Raw genomic sequence first — 8470 nt, 5'->3', positions numbered from 1 at the left:
GATCCCAGTAAGGTGGAAGCTATGGTAGATTGGAAACATTCGACTAGTGTGCATGAGATTAGGAGATTTCTAGGTTTAGCTGGATATTATTGATGTTTCCCTCAAGGGTTTTCTAAGTTATCAGGACCCCTTACTGCCCTGACTAGGAAGAACGTTAAGTACGTTTGGTCAGAGGAATGTGAAAGTAGTTTTGTGGAGTTGAAGGAAAGGCTCACAACTGCACCAGTACTCACTTTACCTGAACCCCATAGGCCTTACGTTGTGTTTAGCGATGCGTCTAAGTTAGGACTCAGATGCGTACTTATGCAAGATGAGCGAGTGGTCCCCTACACCTCACAACAACTAAAGAATCATGAGCAGAATTACCCCACTCATGACTTGGAGCTAGCTGCTGTAATCTTCGCTCTGAAGATTTGGAGGCATTATTTGTATGGAGCAACGTATGAGGTATACATGGATCATAAGAGCCTCAAGTATTTGTTTAGTCAGCAAAACTTGAATATGGGGTAGATGAGGTGGTTAGAGACTATTCACAATTATCACTATAAAATCAAGTATCATCCCGGTAAGGCTAATGCAGTAGAGGATGTGTTAAGTCAGAAGTCTCACAGTGATTTGGAAGAAGGATCACTTCTGCACAGCATGAGGAACTTGCTGATTAATGATCTTCCTTAGGACATATATCTCATTGCAGTACAAGAGGTTGTACCTGCTATGTGGGATAAAGTAAAGAAGTTGTAGATAGAAGATTCCATGTGGGTAGAAGTTAGGAATAAGGTAGAAAGGAAGGAAGGGCCATAAGGTTTTGCCCTTAGGGATGGTGGGTTACATTACCGTGATTGGAAGGTAATTTCAGTAGATCAAGAGATTAAGGATCGGACTTTGAGAGAAGCCCATCAAACCTCATATGCGGCTCATCCCAGAAGTACAAGGATGTATCAGGATTTGAAGCAACACTTTTGGTGTGAAGGTTTAAAAAGGGACGTAGCCGATTTTGTTAATAAATGCTCTGTTTGTAGAACAATCAAGACAGAGCATTAGAGACTTGCTGATCAATTGCAGCCACTTCCGACTCCAGAATGGAAATGGGAGGATATATCTATGGACTTCATTGTCAGATTTCCAAGGACCTCGATAGGAAATAATTCCATTTGAGTTATAGTCAATCGCCTGACTAAGAGTGTTCATTTTTTGCCGATAAAGAATATTGACACATTAGAACGACTAACATGGTTGTTTGTATCGAAAATAGTGTGTTTGCATGGAGTACCAAAAACAATAGTAATAGATAGAGATCCTCGATTTACCTCTCGTTCTTGGCAAAGTCTTCAGGATGCACTGGATTAAGTTGAAGTTTTGTAGTGCCTGTCACCCTCAGACAGATGAACAATCTGAGCGGACTATACAAACTCTGGAAGACATGCTGAGGGCATGTGTTCTGTAGGTTCCTATGTAATATTAGAAAGGGTAGGAGCCGTAGCTTATAGGCTAGATCTTCCCGCGGAATTCTGACGAAATCATAATGTATTTCACATATCTTCTCTTAAAAAGAGTTTTGAGAAATCGACAAATGCTATCGTGGATACAGTTGAGATTTTGCTACAACCCAACCTGACCTACGAATAAATTCCTATACAGATCATCGATTTGAAGGACAAGGAGCTTTGGAATAGGAAAATATTGTTAGTTAAGGTTCTTTGGAGGAATCACGATATCGAGGAAGCTACGTGGGAAAAGGAGGAGGACATGAGGAACCAATACCTTTACTTGTTTGGCATGTGAATTGCATTGCATCATTCACATCATCATGACATTCACATCCATTCATGCATGCATGGCATCCATATCATTTTCATCCTTTGACCCACAATTTCTCTCATAATTTACAGTTTCACCATGGCCGAACGAGACAGAGTCGCACGACGGGCATATATGACCTCCAGTAGACTCTGATGGCTTATGGCTGAAAGACGGCGTAAACGACTGGAGCACACTAGAGAGACACTGGAGAGGTTGGATTATCATAGAATTCATGTTCTTGATCATGACAGGAGAGGCAACATCTATACTAGGAGAGCTCTAACCCACAAGGAGCGTCAGCCCCTCGAGCCCATTAGATACATGGATGTGTCAATCGTAGCCTGGTTTAGTAGACACCTTAGAGTTTCCCTCTGGATGTGCTAGATCAGCCAAAGTGGAGTCACCAGTTCCCGAGCCTCTAGTTGAGGACACTTTTGAACTTTCTAACTCTTCGATGGATCGTATATGATTCTGTGAAGAGGGTGAGCCTTGGTTAGAGAGGACGAGGTTTGCCAGTGGAGGTTTCATGAAGAGCATCTCAATGTTTTTTATGATTCGGATGATGACGAGTATTATTATCATTCTGAAGATGAGGTGTCTGATGAGGATTCTGATAGACCCCCATCGAGCCCCACGTCTTAGTGCAGTCGATGAGTCTTGTTTGACATTGTGTTTGATGCTTGTTTGTTTTGTGTGCTAAGACTCCGATTTTGAGGACGAAATCTTGTTTTAAGGGGAGAGGATGTAGAACCCAAGAAGCAATTGGCTTAGATCCTTTTGGAGAACTGGATATTTTGTACTAAGATTAAGCTACCTAATGTTTTGAAACTTATGGTTCAATCTATATTATTGGGATGATTTAGTTATTCTGGCATAAGTTCATTATCACCCTTATTTTCCGTTGTGATTATTGCATACTTCTAGTTGCATTTCTAGGATGCATTGCATATTAGCTATTAGGTACGGGGCTATGTAACCTTGTATTGCATGTCCCGTCGCTTTAAGTCTTTGTTACATCCCAAGCAGAGGTTTGGGGGCGTCATACCTAGGGAATGAGCATAGGAAGAAGAAGGTTTTTACTTAGGGTAGAGTATGGATCACACATGGGGAAGGGGAAGATACACCATGGGGAAGAGGAAAGATCCTTATGGGGAAAAGAGAGAGGGGGGACAACCCTTGAGGGACTCCATATGCCAATGCCACTTGGCATGCATACAACACCCACTTTCTTGGAAAGATGAAGAGGCTTTGAGGAAAATTACACAATTGCATATAGGATTCAGGATTCATTGAACCTAGACATTGGAGGGGAGCTTAGAGGGCATTGGGGTTTCGGCCAAGGAAAGAAAAGGAAGATCCACACCACATGTCCAACATGCATTGGCTCTTGATTGTCCAATTGGCTTCAAGGAGGTAGGCTATATAAAGACCACATGCCATATGACCACCCATTTTCTTCTTGTTCATTTTTGGATTCCTAAGGCATTCTCTCTACTCCATTTCTCTCACACCACTTAGAGGATTCCTCAAGTCCACACATGATTTTCGAACACTTTCCTTCCAACCAAATGATGTCCATACACTCACTACATTCAAGGGAAGGCCATGGCTTTAGGAGAAGTTCCACGGTAAGAACGTTACACTTCGATTCCTTTCATCTTACAATCAAACACACCTATTCCAAAGTGTAGGAGATGTCGAAGTGAGTTTGAGATGTCGAAGAACACACTTACACACAGAATTTCAATGGGCAATTTCATCTTTGAAATACCTAAGGTTTCCAAAGAAGGGAGACCGAAAGTTTAAGGACGCAAATCCTCAAACCAATCGGCCATATCACTTGCACATCTATTACAAGTTGGTGACCTAGCAAGGGTCGAGTAAACTATAAGGTTTCATCTTCTAGAAACCTATTGACCGAATATTTGAAAGGGCCACCTTGGGCAAAATGACCAACCCTGGTTATCCCTTGACACACACACTCATGGATTAGGGTTAAACCCTTGTTCCAACAAGTTGTATCATCCATTACAGCTTGCTAGCATTTCTTTGAAGGACTTTTGTAGGTAAACCCTCAACCTATTTTTGGTTAACATATGTATATACTTGTGTGAATCTTTCATCTTGTTGGTATTGTGTATGTTTGTTATTTAGTGAGTTTGTGAATAAATATCTTGTTGTAAGTTGTACAAGAAATAATGCCATGATTATATGTTTCGGTTTGTATGATGATATGCCATGATTTGAAGTGATTAGGGTTTCAGCTAGAGATTAGGGTTTTGGCTTGTGTGATGACTTACCATATTTTCATGATTCCGATTATGTGATTATCTTTGTCATGATCTATAGTCCATTGTAGTTCAGATTTGGTCCATGATTAAGATGAATTTAACATACTAATGAACCCTATAAGTTTAGGCTAAGCATGTTTGTGTATGCTTGGATTAAGGGTTTTGATGTTCCATGTGTAATATGCTTCGGATTTTGTCCATGAACTATGCCATGCTCATATGTTACTAGGCCATGACCCCATTGTGTTATGCTTGTTCTTGCATACACGACATTTCATACATTACATGTCATGTAATAAGTGTGATTTTTAAGTGATTTTTATTACTTTTTTATTTATGAAAAATGTCATTTTTCCTTCAATGCTATTGATCTTATTTTATTTCTATATATATTTTTTTATTTTCTTAGATTTGAAGGAATGAGAAGATTTAGTACAAAATGAGAGCATTTTGGTACAAAACAAGAGACTACAGATCCAAACCAAGATCTGAAAAGAGCCAAGGAGATTTAGGCAAGGAGACTCGTGACCAGAAGACGTGACCAGAATTGGCCACAAGAGTTAGGCAATAAGCGATATATTTTACCTTCTGGTATGAAGACTTGACGACAAGGATTTGGGCAGTTAGATTGGGCGACTAGTTTAAACGACCAACTTAAGTAGCCAACCTAAACAACATCGTGGGCAACAAATAGAAAATGCGAGTAGCTTTACTGCTCGATAGGTTGGCGAGAGGGTTCTATCATCCCAGTTGGGAGTCTTCCCTCTCGGTAGGTGAGGAGACCAGTTATATTTAGTGCACATGGCATCTACCCTGTGGGACCCTTTCAAGTTCCGCAATCAATTTGCTAACCACCAAATCCTCCCGAACTCTGTAAATCAAGCCGCTTATTACTGAATCTTCCATTTTAGGAATCTTCCATTTTAGGTAATTCCATTATTCTTTGGATAATTTCTTTTATGTTAACATTTATCTTTAGAAACTACTTTCCAGATCTTCAGACTACATTGTAGCTACATTTATCGTGTTTCTAGATTTGAATTTTGACATCTATTTAATCTTGTCTTGCGGGATGAATAGAGGGTCGAAGTTAGTTTTTAGAGTCTAAGTTAGGGTAAAAAATATTCCAGAGTTTATTCTTGAAGTTTCTTTGAAGGAGGCGGATCTAGGGAGCAGAAGCGAGAGTTGCATGCTTCATCAACTGACTCCAATGAAGAACACTATTTTTATTTTTCTTTTTAGTTTCATTATGAACTAGTTCTATTTTCTAGAGTTTTGATGTAGTCTAGCATTGAACACAATTTATATTTTAAGTTATCATGTTTTCAATATTTCCATGATTGAGTATTTATTCAATGTTCTTAATGCTTGCAATTTTCTAACTAATTAATGTTTGATCTATTGAATTGCAATGAGACTGAAAGTGATTTGTGATTAAAACTCTAGGATTAAGCACCATCAGTTGAGCAAAAGTAGAGATATTTTACCGCGATTAGTGTAATTTTCAAGAAAAATTCAAAGAACTTAATGAGTCTCCAATTTGTTAAATTCACAATTAGATATGGAGTTATTAGTTGGAGATATTTTTGGTATTGTTCAAGAGAAAATATTGAATAGTTAAGAGATTTTTATCATCAACTTTGAATAATTGGAATTCTATAACAAGGAAGAATAAATTGTGTGAGATTTGCAAGATGAAATCAAACGCTCTAGATCTATTCTTATTATCTTTAAAATCTTAATTTTAATGCTATTTTTCTTCAGTTTAATTTAGATAATCTATCCTTTAAATTTTGGTTTTTCAAATTGTAATTAATTTAGTCAATTTCAATACTCAATTGCATAATTATTCCATGTGGGTTCGATATCCATTTCATTTAAAACACTTTACTACTTGTTAGGATTTTGTGCCGTTGCAGATATATTTTCAGCACAGAAAGCTTTTGACGCCGTTGCCAGGGAATAGTTATTTGTTATTGATATTGATACTAACTAGATCTTTACTACTTTGGATTTTATTTTATTGGTTTAAATTAGATCTCAGTTTGGTTTTTCTTTTCAGGCGTTAGAAGTGCATGCCCCGATCTAAATCATTAGAGCATACACTTTTCAATCCCGAGATTGAATGAACCTTATGTCAGATCAATAAAGAGAAAAAGAAAGAGGTCGCCACATCTAAATTTAATATGGCCGACTAGGAGCACATGGCGTTAAGAGACTATGTTATGCCTTCTGTCAGTGGGGCAATAACTAGTATAAAGTGGCCAGCTATACAAGCCGATAACTTCGAGATTAAACCAGTCATCATTCAAATGATTCGACAAACCGTCCAGTTTGGGGGGCTATCACAAGAGGATCCTAATGTCCATATTGCAAATTTCCTAGAAACTTGCGAGAATTTTAAACACAACGGAGTGATTGATGATACAATTCGATTGAGACTTTTTTCTTTCTCACTTAGGGAAAAAGCAAAAGCTTGGTTGAACTCTCTGCCACCAAGTATCATCACCACCTGGGAGGAGTTGGCACAAAAATTCTTAGTAAAACATTTCCCTCCAACCAAGACAGCAAGTTAAGGAATGATATCACTACCTTCACCCAATTTGAGGGTGAATCATTATATGAGGCATGGCAGAGATATAAGGATTTATAGTGCAAGTGTCCACATCATGACCTCCAAGCTTGGCTTCAAGTATAGACATTTTATAATGGTTTGGGACCAACAAATCGATCTATGATTGATGCAGCTGCAGGAGGAGCATTAATGAGTAAGACCCATGAAGCTGCATATGAACTTCTGGAAGAATTGGCGTCTAACAACTATAAGTGAGCTACAGAGAGAGCAATGCCAAAGAAGGCGACCAGTGTCAATCTTGACTCTATGTCCGCAATTGTAGCCTAGTTGGCAAATCTATCCAAACAACTAGGTAAAATGAACTTTAATGCTATTCAAACTAATGTTGTTTGTGAACATTGCGCAAGAAATCATTCAAGTGTAGATTGCCAAGTGGGGAATCATTTTGCTCAACTAAATTATCAACAAGTCCATTACGTGTCCAATTTCCAACGTCAAAATAATCCTTATTCAATCACATTCAATCCTGGATGGAGAAATCACCCTAACTTTTCATGGAGCAATAATCAAGGGCTGGTTAGACCACCTCAACAGTTTTCACAGCAAGAGAAGAAGCCTACACTTGAAGATATGCTTATGCAGTACATGCAAAAGACTGATAAGGTGATGCAAAACAACTGGGCTTCAATCCACAATTTTGAGGCACAAATCGGTCAGCTCTCAAACATGCTTACCAAGAGGACATTAGGGACTTTACCGAGCAACATTGTGACCAATCCGAAGGAACACGTCAAAGCCATAACATTGAGAAGTGGGCGGACATTTGGCCAGCCACAAACAGTAAATACCGAGCAAGATGTAGAAGCTACTAAAAATATGGAGTCCGAGAAGAAGGAAATCGAGTACAAGGTAAAAGAAGCAGAGCGGGATGTTATCGACCAGCAAGCTAAAATGACTAAGGAGAATAAAGAGGCTGCAAAACCCAAGAAATCTAGGGAGTTTATATCTTAAACTTATTTTCCTTCAATTTATGATGCACAAATTCCTTTCCGCAGAGATTAAGAAAAAATAAGATTGATAATCAGTTCTCTAAATTTTTGAGTATATTTAAGCAATTGCATATTAGTATTCCTCTCATTGAAGCTTTAGAGCAAATGCCTAAATATGCAAAATCTTTGAAGGATAAATTATCAAACAAGCTGAAGTTGGAAGAGCATGAGACTATAATACTGACTGAGGAGAGCAATGCAATTTTACAAAAGAAGTTGCCGCCTAAGTTAAAAGATCCAGGGAGTTTCATGATCCCTTGCACTATACAAAGTTCATATTTTGATAAAGCTTTATGTGACTTAGGGTCAAGTATTAATCTAATGCCTCTCTTTGTTTTCAGGAAACTAGGTCTTAGAGAAGCAAAGCCGACCACCATCTCTCTAGAGTTGGCAAACATATCTATTAAATACTAGAGAGGACTCATTGAGGATGTACTGGTGAAAGTTGATAAGTTCATCTTCTTGGTCGACTTCGTTGTACTCGATATGGAGGAGGACAAGGAGATCCTTTGATACTGGACCGACCTTTCCTTGCGATGGGGAGAACTTTAATTGATGTCCAGTAAGGGAACTCATTTTGAGGGTCGAAGAGGAGCAAGTCACTTTTGACATATTTAAATTTATGAAATTCTCTTCCAAGGTACATTCTTGTTTTCAAATAAACGACCGAGACATGATCATGACCGATGAGACTTATGGAGCTAAATTTCCAAAGCTACCACTTGAGGTATGCCTTACTCACTCTACATCTATTG

At 38.5% G+C, this 8470-nt stretch overlaps 1 non-coding gene across 1 annotated transcript; it reads right to left on the bottom strand.

Annotated features, from left to right (window-relative positions):
- Positions 1-6660: 6660 nt before the first annotated feature.
- On the bottom strand, positions 6661-6767 carry LOC118347799. The gene has a single exon (XR_004800946.1). It is a non-coding gene; the product is annotated as a small nucleolar RNA R71 (small nucleolar RNA).
- Positions 6768-8470: the final 1703 nt, after the last annotated feature.

Source organism: Juglans regia, chromosome 2, assembly GCF_001411555.2.
Source record: "Juglans regia cultivar Chandler chromosome 2, Walnut 2.0, whole genome shotgun sequence".
NCBI lineage: Eukaryota > Viridiplantae > Streptophyta > Magnoliopsida > Fagales > Juglandaceae > Juglans > Juglans regia.
This window is presented reverse-complemented; position numbering and strand designations above follow the sequence as displayed.